A 9,846-nucleotide genomic window follows, 5' to 3' on the forward strand; every position below is an offset into this window, starting at 1 on the left:
TGGGGCGCCTGGGTGGCACAGCGGTTAAGCTTCTGCCATCGGCTCAGGGCTTGATCCCGACGATCTGGGATAGAGCCCCACATCAGGCTCTTCTGGTATGAGCCTGCTTCTTCCTCTCCCACTCCCCCTGCTTGTGTTCCCTCTCTCGCTGGCTGTCTCTATCTCTGTCAAATAAATAAAAAAAATCTTTAAAAAAAAAAAAAACAGAGGAAGTTTAGCCTCTGACACAGCTACAACAAACAGTAAACACAGTCTAACTCCTAGACAGGTAAACATAAAGCCTCATGCTAGTGGCCTATTTACCTCAGTTCCTTTTACCCACTACATCATGTCAGGCTTTCTACAGAAAATTACAAGGAAATCCTAAAAGACCAAAAACATTTTGAAGAGACAGAGCAAACATCAGAACCAGACTCAGCTATGGCAGAAACGTGGGAATTATCAGATCATGAATTTAAAATAACTATGATTAATATGCTAAGGAATGTAACGGAAAAAAGTAGACAACATGAAAGAATAGATGAGCAATGTAAGCAGAGAGATGGAAACTCTAAAAAAGAATTGGAAGTTAATGCTAGAAATCAAAAACACTGTAAAGAAATGAAGAATGCCAAGCTTATCAACAGACTAATTACAGCCCAAGAAAGAATCAGTGAGCTTGAAGAAATGTCAATAGACACTTCTAAAACTGAAACACAGAGAGAAATACAAATGACAAAAAGAACAGAATATCTAAGAACTGTGGGACAATTTTAAAAGGTGTAACATACACATAATGGAATACAAGAAAAAAATAAAGGAAAGAAGAAATATTTGAAGTAATAATGACTGAGAATTTTCCAAAATTAATGACAGCTAACTGATCTGGAGGCTCAGAAAACATCAAGCAAGATAAATACCAAAAAAAAAAAAAAAAATCTATACCCAGACATATCTTATTTGAACTGCTAAAAATCAAAGACAAAGAGAAAATCTTGAAAGAGACAGAGGGAAAAAACACCTTACTTATGGAGAAGAAAGGACAAGATTTATACCAGAACTCTCTTCAGAAACCATGGAAGGAAAAGAAAAGTGGTGTGAAAATTTTAAGGTATTGAAAAAAAAAGGAAAAGAAAAGAAAACCCACCAACCTAGAATTCTGTACTAGAAAAAATATTCTTAAAAACTGAAAGAGGGGTGCCTGGCTGGCTCAGTCAGAGAAGCATGGATCCTGAGTTATCAGGGGTCATGAGTTTGAGCCCCACATTGGGTGTTGAGATTACTTAAATAAATAAAACTTAAAAAAAAAAGTGAGAGGGATGCCTGGGAGGCTCAGTTGGTTAAGCATCTGCCTTTGGCTCAGGTCATGATCCCAGGGTCTTGGGATCGAGCCCCACATTGGGCTCCCTGATCAGCAGGGAGTCTGCTTCTCTCTCTCCCTCTCCCTCTGCCCCTAACCCCACTCATGCTCACTCTCTCTCTCTCTCTCAAATAAACAAATAAATAAATAATTTTTTTAAAATAAGAAAAGGAATAAATGAAGATAATGTAAAATATTTTATTTGTATTATTCCTAATTGGTCTAATAGATAAATTTGTTTAAAAAAAATAGCAACAAAATATCCAGTGATGACAGTTTATAGAGAAGTGAAATAAATGACAGCAATGCTATAAGGGGCAGGAGGAAGGATTTAGGAATCCTCCATTATAAAGTACTGCACTACCTGTGAATTGGTATAGTGTTAATTGAAAAAAGACTTGAATCTGTTGTAAATGTATATTGCAAATTCAAATGCAACCACTACAAATAATAAACAAAGAAATATAACTGATATTCTAAAAAGGGGAGAAAGTAGAATTCTATAAAATGCTCGATTAAAACCAGGGAAGGTAGAAAAAGAGTGGAACCAAAAAGAAAAAGAAAAGAAAAGAAAAAAAAAGAAACAAAGAACAGGGCAAAGAATAGAAAATGGTAACAAATATGGTAAGACAGTAATCCAACCATATCAATAATCACTTAAACATCAGTGGTCTAACACATCAGTTAAAAGACAGAAACATCAGAGTGGATAAAAAGCCAGGCCCGACTGTATGTTGTCCAATAAATAAATAAATAAATAAATAAATAAATAAATAAATAAAATAAAACTCAACTTTAAATATAGATAGACTTAAAAGAAAGGGGGTGGGGAAACACTAGAGAGAGAAAGAGAAGGAGAGGAAGCTGAAGTAATTATATTCTTTTCAGACAAAACCATTCAGGAGCACTTGGGTGGTGCAGTTGGTTAAGCATCCAACTCCTGGTTTCGGCTCTGGTTTCGGCTCAGGTCATGATATAGGGTGGTGGGATCAAACCCTATGTCATGCTCTACATTCAGCACTGAGTCTGCTGGAGAGTCTCTCTCCCTCTCTCTGCCCCTCATACTCATGCTCTCACTATCTCTCTCTCTCTCTCTCTCAAATAAATAAATAAATATTTAAAAAAAAACAGTTCAGAGCAAGGAAATATTATCAGGAGTAAAGAGGGGCATTACATAATAATAAAGGGATTAATTCTCCAAGAAGACAATGATCCTTACTGTGTATGTACCTAACAACAGAGCATCAAAATACATGAGGCAAAAACTGATAGAACTGCAAAGAGCAACAGATGAATTGACTATTATAGTTGGAGATTTCAATACCCCTCTATCAGTAATTGACAGATCCAGCAGGCAGAAAATTGGTAGGGACATAGTTGAAGTGAACAGCACCACCAATCAAACTGCATCTAATTGACATCTACAGACGACTACATCCAACAGGAGCAAAATATATACTTTTCTTAAGCTTATACAGAATATATGCCAATGTAGACATATTCTGGGCTATAAAACACACCTTAACAAATTCAAAAGAATAGAAATCATACAAAGTATGCCATCAGACCACAACAGAATTAAATTAGAAATCAGTACCAGAAAAATACCTATAAAACCCCAAAATGCTCGGAAATTAAACAACACACTTCTAAATATTTCATGAACCAAAATAGTCTCGAGATAAATTTCAAACTAAATGAAAATAAACATGCAGCTCATCAAAAGTTGTGGGAGTAACGCAAAGCAAGTAGTGCTTAGAAGGAAATGTATAGCATTGAAATCACATATTAGAAAAGAAAGATTTAAAATCAATACTCTAAGTTTCCACCTCAGGAAATTAGTAAAGAGGAGCACGTTAAATCCAAAACAAGCAAAAGAAAATAAATAATAAAAATTAGAGCAGAGGGGTGCCTGGCTGGCTCAGTTGGTAGAGCATCTGACTCTTTATCTGAGGTTCGTGAGTTTGGTCCCATGTTGGGTGTAGAGATTACTTTAAAAAAATTAGAGCAGAAATTAATGCAATTGAAAACAGGAAATCAATAGAGAAACAAAACCAAGAGCTTTGGAAAGATCAATAAAATTGATAAACCTCTAGTCATGTTGACAAATAAGCAGAAAGAAGAGAAAAATTACTAATATCAGAAATAAAAGAGGAGCCATAGACATCAAAAGGACAATAAAGGAGTATTATGATTAATTCTATGCCTATAAACTTGATAACCTGGATGAAATGGACCAATTTCTTGAAAGACACAGTCTACCAAACTCACACAAGGGGAAATAATCTAAAGAGGACTATATCTATAAAACAAATTGAATCAATAATAACCTTCAAAAACAGAAAGCACCAGGCCCAGATGGGTTCACTGGTATATTTTACCAAACATTAAGGAAGAAGTTATACCAATTTCTTACAATCTCTTCTAGAAAATAGAAACAGAGGGAATACTTTCTAACTCATTCTATGAAACCAGTATTACCCTAATATAAAAAACCAGAAAAAGTCATTAGGAGAAAGGAAAACTACAAACCAATATCGTTCATGAACATAGAAGCAAAAATTCTTAACAAAATATTAAGAAATTGATTCCAACCATGTATAAAAAGAATTATACATCACAATCAAATGGAAATGATTCTGGGTATATAAGGCTGGTTCAAGATTTGAAAAATAATTAATGCAATCTATCACATTAATATGCTAAAGAAGAAAAATCATGATTATATCAATAGGAACATAAAAAGCATTTGGCAAAATCCAACACCCATTCGTGATAAAAACTCCCAACAAATTGGAATAGAGGGGAAAATTCCTCAGTTTGATAAAGGACATCCACAGCTAACATCATACTTAATAGTGAGAAATTGAATGTTTTCCTGCAAAGATCAGGAATAAGGGAAGGATGTCTGTTCTCACCACTTCTGTTCAACGTCATACTTGAAGTCCATGCTAATGCAATATGGTAAGAAAAGGAAATAAAAGGTATACAGAGTAGGAAGGAAGAAATAAAACCATCTTTGTTTGCAGATGACATGATTATCCACGTAGAAAACCCCAAAGGATCAACAAAAAAACTCCTGGAATGAATAAACAATTACAGTAATATTGCGAGATTAATATATAAGTCAGTTGTTTTTTTATATACTTGCAATGAAGAGTTGGAAGTTGAAATTAAAAACTTAATACCATTTACATTAGCAAATGAAATATTAAGTATACATCTAATAAACTATGCACAAGATTTATATGAAGAATACTACAAAACTCTGGTGAAAGAAATCAAATCTAAATAACGGGAGAGAGATTCTATTATACGGATAAGAAGATCCAATATTGTCAATATGCCAGTTCTTCCCAATTTGATCTATAGATTCAGTTCCAATCAAAATCCTAGCAAGTTATTTTGTGGCTATCGACAAACTGATTCTAAAGTTCATATGGAGATGCAAAAGACCCAGAATAACCAATGAAATAGTAGAGAACAAAATTGGAGGACTGACACTACCCAACTTCAAGACCTACATAAAGCTACAATAACCAAGACAGTGTGATATTTGTGAAAAAATAAACAAGCACTTTGATGAAACAGAATAGAGAGCCCAGAAATAGATCCTCACAATATCCACTGACCTTTGACAAAGGAGCAAAGGCAATACGATGGAGAAAGTCTTTCAACAAATGGTGTTGGAACATAAGAACAAGAAATTTTTAACAGCAATTTTTAAAAAGACCCTTCCACCTGGAAATTAAATAACATTCTATCAAACTCCTTGAGTGGGGCACCTGGGTGGCTCAGTCAGTTAAGCAACTGCCTTTGGCTCAGGTCATGATCCCAGGGTCCTGGGATCCAGCCCTGTGTTGGGCTCAGTGCTCAGCAGAGAGCCTGCTTCTCCCTCTGCCTGCCACTCTGCCCATTTGTGCTCTCTCTCTGTCAAATGAATAAATAAAATCTTTAAAAAAAAATCAAAAACTCCTTGAGCAAAGGGGAAAATACAAACCAAAATCATGAAATTTCTTTAAAAAATTGATAATGAAAACTAATAGTATAATTTATCAAATTCATCTAAAATAATGATCAGAAGAAAATGTGTAGCCTTGAACATTTTTATCAATAAAATGAAAGAACTTAAGTTCTCAGCTCAAAGAGAAAATAATGAGGCAAAGAATCAAGAAGTAATAGATCCAATTAGTAAATCAAAATCCTGGTTTCTTGGGGGGAAAAATTAACAAAACAGACAAACTGCTACTTACATTTACTCAAGAAAAAAAGGGAGAAAGTACAAATATACAAAATAAGAAATATTAAATGGGGAAATAACCATTGAAACAGAAGATATTTTTAAAATCCCGAAGGATCATTTCTCAGGTCTCTATGAAAATATGAAAACCTATATGAAGTGGATAACATCCTATGAAAATACAGTTCATCAAAACTGACCCCATTAGATGTAGATAGTTTAAACAGACTAATTTTCTTAGAAGTAGAAAAAGTTATCAAGGAAATTCCACATTAAAAAACAACCAAGTCCTTAAGATTTCACAGGCTTATTCTACCAAATCTTCAAAGACTAGAGAGTGGCAGTGCTTTACAAATTTTTCCAGAGCATTGAAAATGAAGGAAAATTTCTTAACTTTTTATAAAAGAGGAACACTACCAAAACCTGATTAAGACAGTAAAAAAGGATTATAAATATCATTCATGAATATTCATGAAAACATTCTAAATAAAATACTAGTGAATAGAATCCAACATGACATTATGAAAATGATGCAACATAATCAAGTGGGGTTTATTCCAGGAATACAAGGTTGATTAAATATTAATAAATGAGGGGCGCCTGGGTGGCGCAGTCGTTAGGCGTCTGCCTTCGGCTCAGGGCGTGATCCCTGCGTTCTGGGATCGAGCCCCGCATCGGGCTCCTCCGCTATGAGCCTGCTTCTTCCTCTCCCACTCCCCCTGCTTGTGTTCCCTCTCTCGCCGGCTGTCTCTATCTCTGTCAAATGAATAAATAAATAAATAAATGAACACACCATATTTATAGATCTAAGGAGAAAAATCAGATTTATTTCCACAGATGCTGAAAAAGCCTTTGACAAAATTCATCACCCAAAATTAATTAAAAACCCTAAGGAAAATAGAAACTGGTGGACACTTCTTAACATGTAAATCGACACGCGTGCATATGTACACATCTCACACACACACAAAACTTCTGTGCTATAACCAGCATCTCATTTAATGGGGAAACACTAGGAACTTTCCATTAAGATCAGGAACAAGGCAAGTCCGCCCACAATCTCGACCGCTATCCCACATGATACTGGCGACACAAGCCAGAAAGACAAGAGACTCAATTACAGACATGAGATTTGTTAATGAAAAGTAAAACTCCCTCTATTTTGTAGGTGATATGAATGAACACAGAAACCCTTAGGGAATCAGTGATAAAACTACCACTTCAATAGATTAGCAGGCTATCAAATTAGCATATAGAAATCAATAGCCTTTGGGGCACCTGGGTGGCTCAGTCAGTGAAGCATTTGCCTTTGGCTCAGATCATGATCCCAGGGTCCTGGGACTGAGCCCCTCGACAGCCTACCTGCTCAGTGAGGAGTCTGCTTCTCTCTCTCGCTTTTCCTGCTGCTCCCCCTACTTGTGTGCTTGCTCTCCGTCTTTCTCTGTCAAATAAATACAAATCTTCAAAAAAAAAAAAAGAAATCAATAGTCTTCAACTTATGCAAACAATAAGCAGTAAGAATATATAATACAGAAAATCCCACTTACATGACAAGAAAATAAACTACTTAGGAGTAAATATAATAAGAAATATTTTTAAATTACATGAAGAAAATTTAAAAAATATTAAAGTAGACTTGAAAAAATGGAAAAACATTTCTTGTTCTTGAATATAATGACTCAGTATTGTAAAAATGTCAGATCTCCCTAAATTAGTTTATAAATTTAATGCAATCCCAAGAAAGACAACTAACAAGTTTTTTTAAATGGAACTATACAAGTTGATGCTAAATTTCATATGGAAAAATAAACATGTAATTCAAGAATAGCAAGGAAAACACTAAAATGAAATGCTATAAAGTGACTCGCCCTATAAATCATTAAAGCATGCTATAAAATTTCTATAATTAGAAAAGTGTGGTGCTAACACATGAATAGACAGGCGAGTCTATCATAGTTTATCAAGTCTAGCATGGAAAAAACAGAAATAATTTCAAGTACATATGAAGTTTTAGTATATGATAAAGGTTATTAACTCAAATCACTAGGGCAAAAATGGACTTTATAATAAATGAGTTGGAACAAATGGTTAGCCATTTGGGAAAAAGATAAGATTGAGCTTTACCCCAAACCATATTCAAAAATAAACTCCAAATGATCAGGATTTAATGTAAACTGAATCCATGTAAGTATTAGGAGAAAACTAGATGAATTTCTCTTTAGCCTGCATATGGGGAAAGGCTTTCCAACTATGATTCAAAATCCAGATTCACTAAATGCATTAAAGATTGATAAATTTGATTAAGACAAAAAACTGTGGTTTTGCATGGCAAATACCACCATAAACAAAGTCATAAGACCATCAACATCCTGGGAGAAAATATTTGCAACATATATTACAGAGCAAGGACCAATATGCCACTATGTAAGTAAATTAAAAATTGAGGGGAAAGGAGGGAAAAAAACAAAGAAAAACTGGCAGAAGACGGGAACAGGCAATTTAAAATGTGTATGTGAAAATGAAAAGATTTTCAACCTCACTCATAAGAGAAAAGCAAATTAAAGCTACATTAAAATACCATTTCTCACCTATCACATTGGCAAAATTTTAAAATTATAATACATTCTGATGGTGAGGCAGTATAAACAAGCATCTCATACATTGCTGGAGGGAATGTGTATTAGTACAGCCACCACAAAGAGTCATTTGGGAGTATCCAACAAAACTACACTTGCCTTTACCTTTTGAATTAGCGATCCCATTTCTAGGAATTTACCCTGAAGATATACTTCCAACAATAAGAAAATACATTGCACAATGTTTATTACTGAACATTATTTTGCAGTTGCAGAATATTTTCAGTAATCTAAATGCCAAACATAAAACAGTTGTCTTAGTCTGCTCTAGCTGTTATAACGAAATACCATTGACTGGTGGCTCAGTTCTGAAAGATGGGAGGGCCTGCAGATTTGATGTCTGGTGCGGACCCACTTGCTGGCTTGCAGATGTCAGCTTCTTCTCTGTATGCTCACGTGGCCTTTCCTCTGTGCAAGCTTGTGGAAAGAGGGAAAGAGGGAAAGAGCTCTTATGTTTCTTGCTCTCCTTACAAGGGCACTGATCCCGTTATGGGGACTCCACCCATACCTAAATCTAATCCCGTCCCCAAATCCCCATCTTCTAATACCATCACAATGGGGGTTAGGACCTCAACACGTGCATTTTGAGAGGACACAAACCTTCAGTCCATCGTAACAGTGGTTAAATGAACATGGTGCCTTCACACAATAGATACTGTCAGTTAAAAAAGACAGAGGAAGATTTCTGTGAATTGATATGATTTTCCAGAATTTATTAAGTTAAAAAAAAAAAGCAGGGGTGCCTGGCTGGTTCCATAAACAGAGCATATGACTCTTGATCTCAGGGTTGTGACTTCAAGCTCACATTGGGTATAGAGATTACTTAAATAAAAAAATTTTTAAAGCAAAATGCAAAGGATGTATTGTATTACTACAGTATACAGTATACTAGCTATTGTGTAAGAAAGAGGAAATAATAATAAAGAAGGAAAAATAAGAAAATATACATGTATTTACTCTTTGAGGAGAAGAAAACAACACATGCGAGATACTCTATAAACTTAGATGGATGGCTATTGGGCATGTCAGGAAATGGATGGAAAAGACAAAGGAAGTTGGGGGGTGGGGGAGTTAGAAAGACACTTCTCTGAATGTAATTTTTGGTAAAGTTCAGACTTTTGCAATCATGTTAGTGTTTCACATATCAAAAAAGGAAAATAAGTAAAATCTACAAGGAGGGGGAAAATTTAATACAGACTAAAATTTAATACCGCTAATAAAAAAACTTCAAATGAGCCAAACTGCATATCCCATGAATAACGTAACCCCACTGAAGGGGGATTAGGGAAAGAACCCAAATTATGTTCGAACACAGTATTAGAATGTATGCCCTCAGGCTAAAACCCCCAAACATCCCTGAACAAACACTGAACTCTAATTAATAAGCTTCTCTTCTACGAAGGCAAAAATTAACATCTCTGAAACTACCTGATGTACCTTCTAGGACTGAAAAAATAGGAAAATAAATTGTGTAAGATGGGAATCAGTTTTCTCACTGTCAGAGAAGAGAGTTGTAAATATGAAAGATAAAACCTGTGTGTTGAATTGGAATTATAGGTATCAGTGTGAATTGGGGAGATGAGTAGGTAGGTGGAAGGAAGGAAGGAAGGAAGGAAGGAAGGAAGGAAGGA

This window comes from Ursus maritimus, unplaced genomic scaffold, assembly GCF_017311325.1.
Source record: "Ursus maritimus isolate PB19 unplaced genomic scaffold, ASM1731132v1 scaffold_1, whole genome shotgun sequence".
Lineage (NCBI taxonomy): Eukaryota > Metazoa > Chordata > Mammalia > Carnivora > Ursidae > Ursus > Ursus maritimus.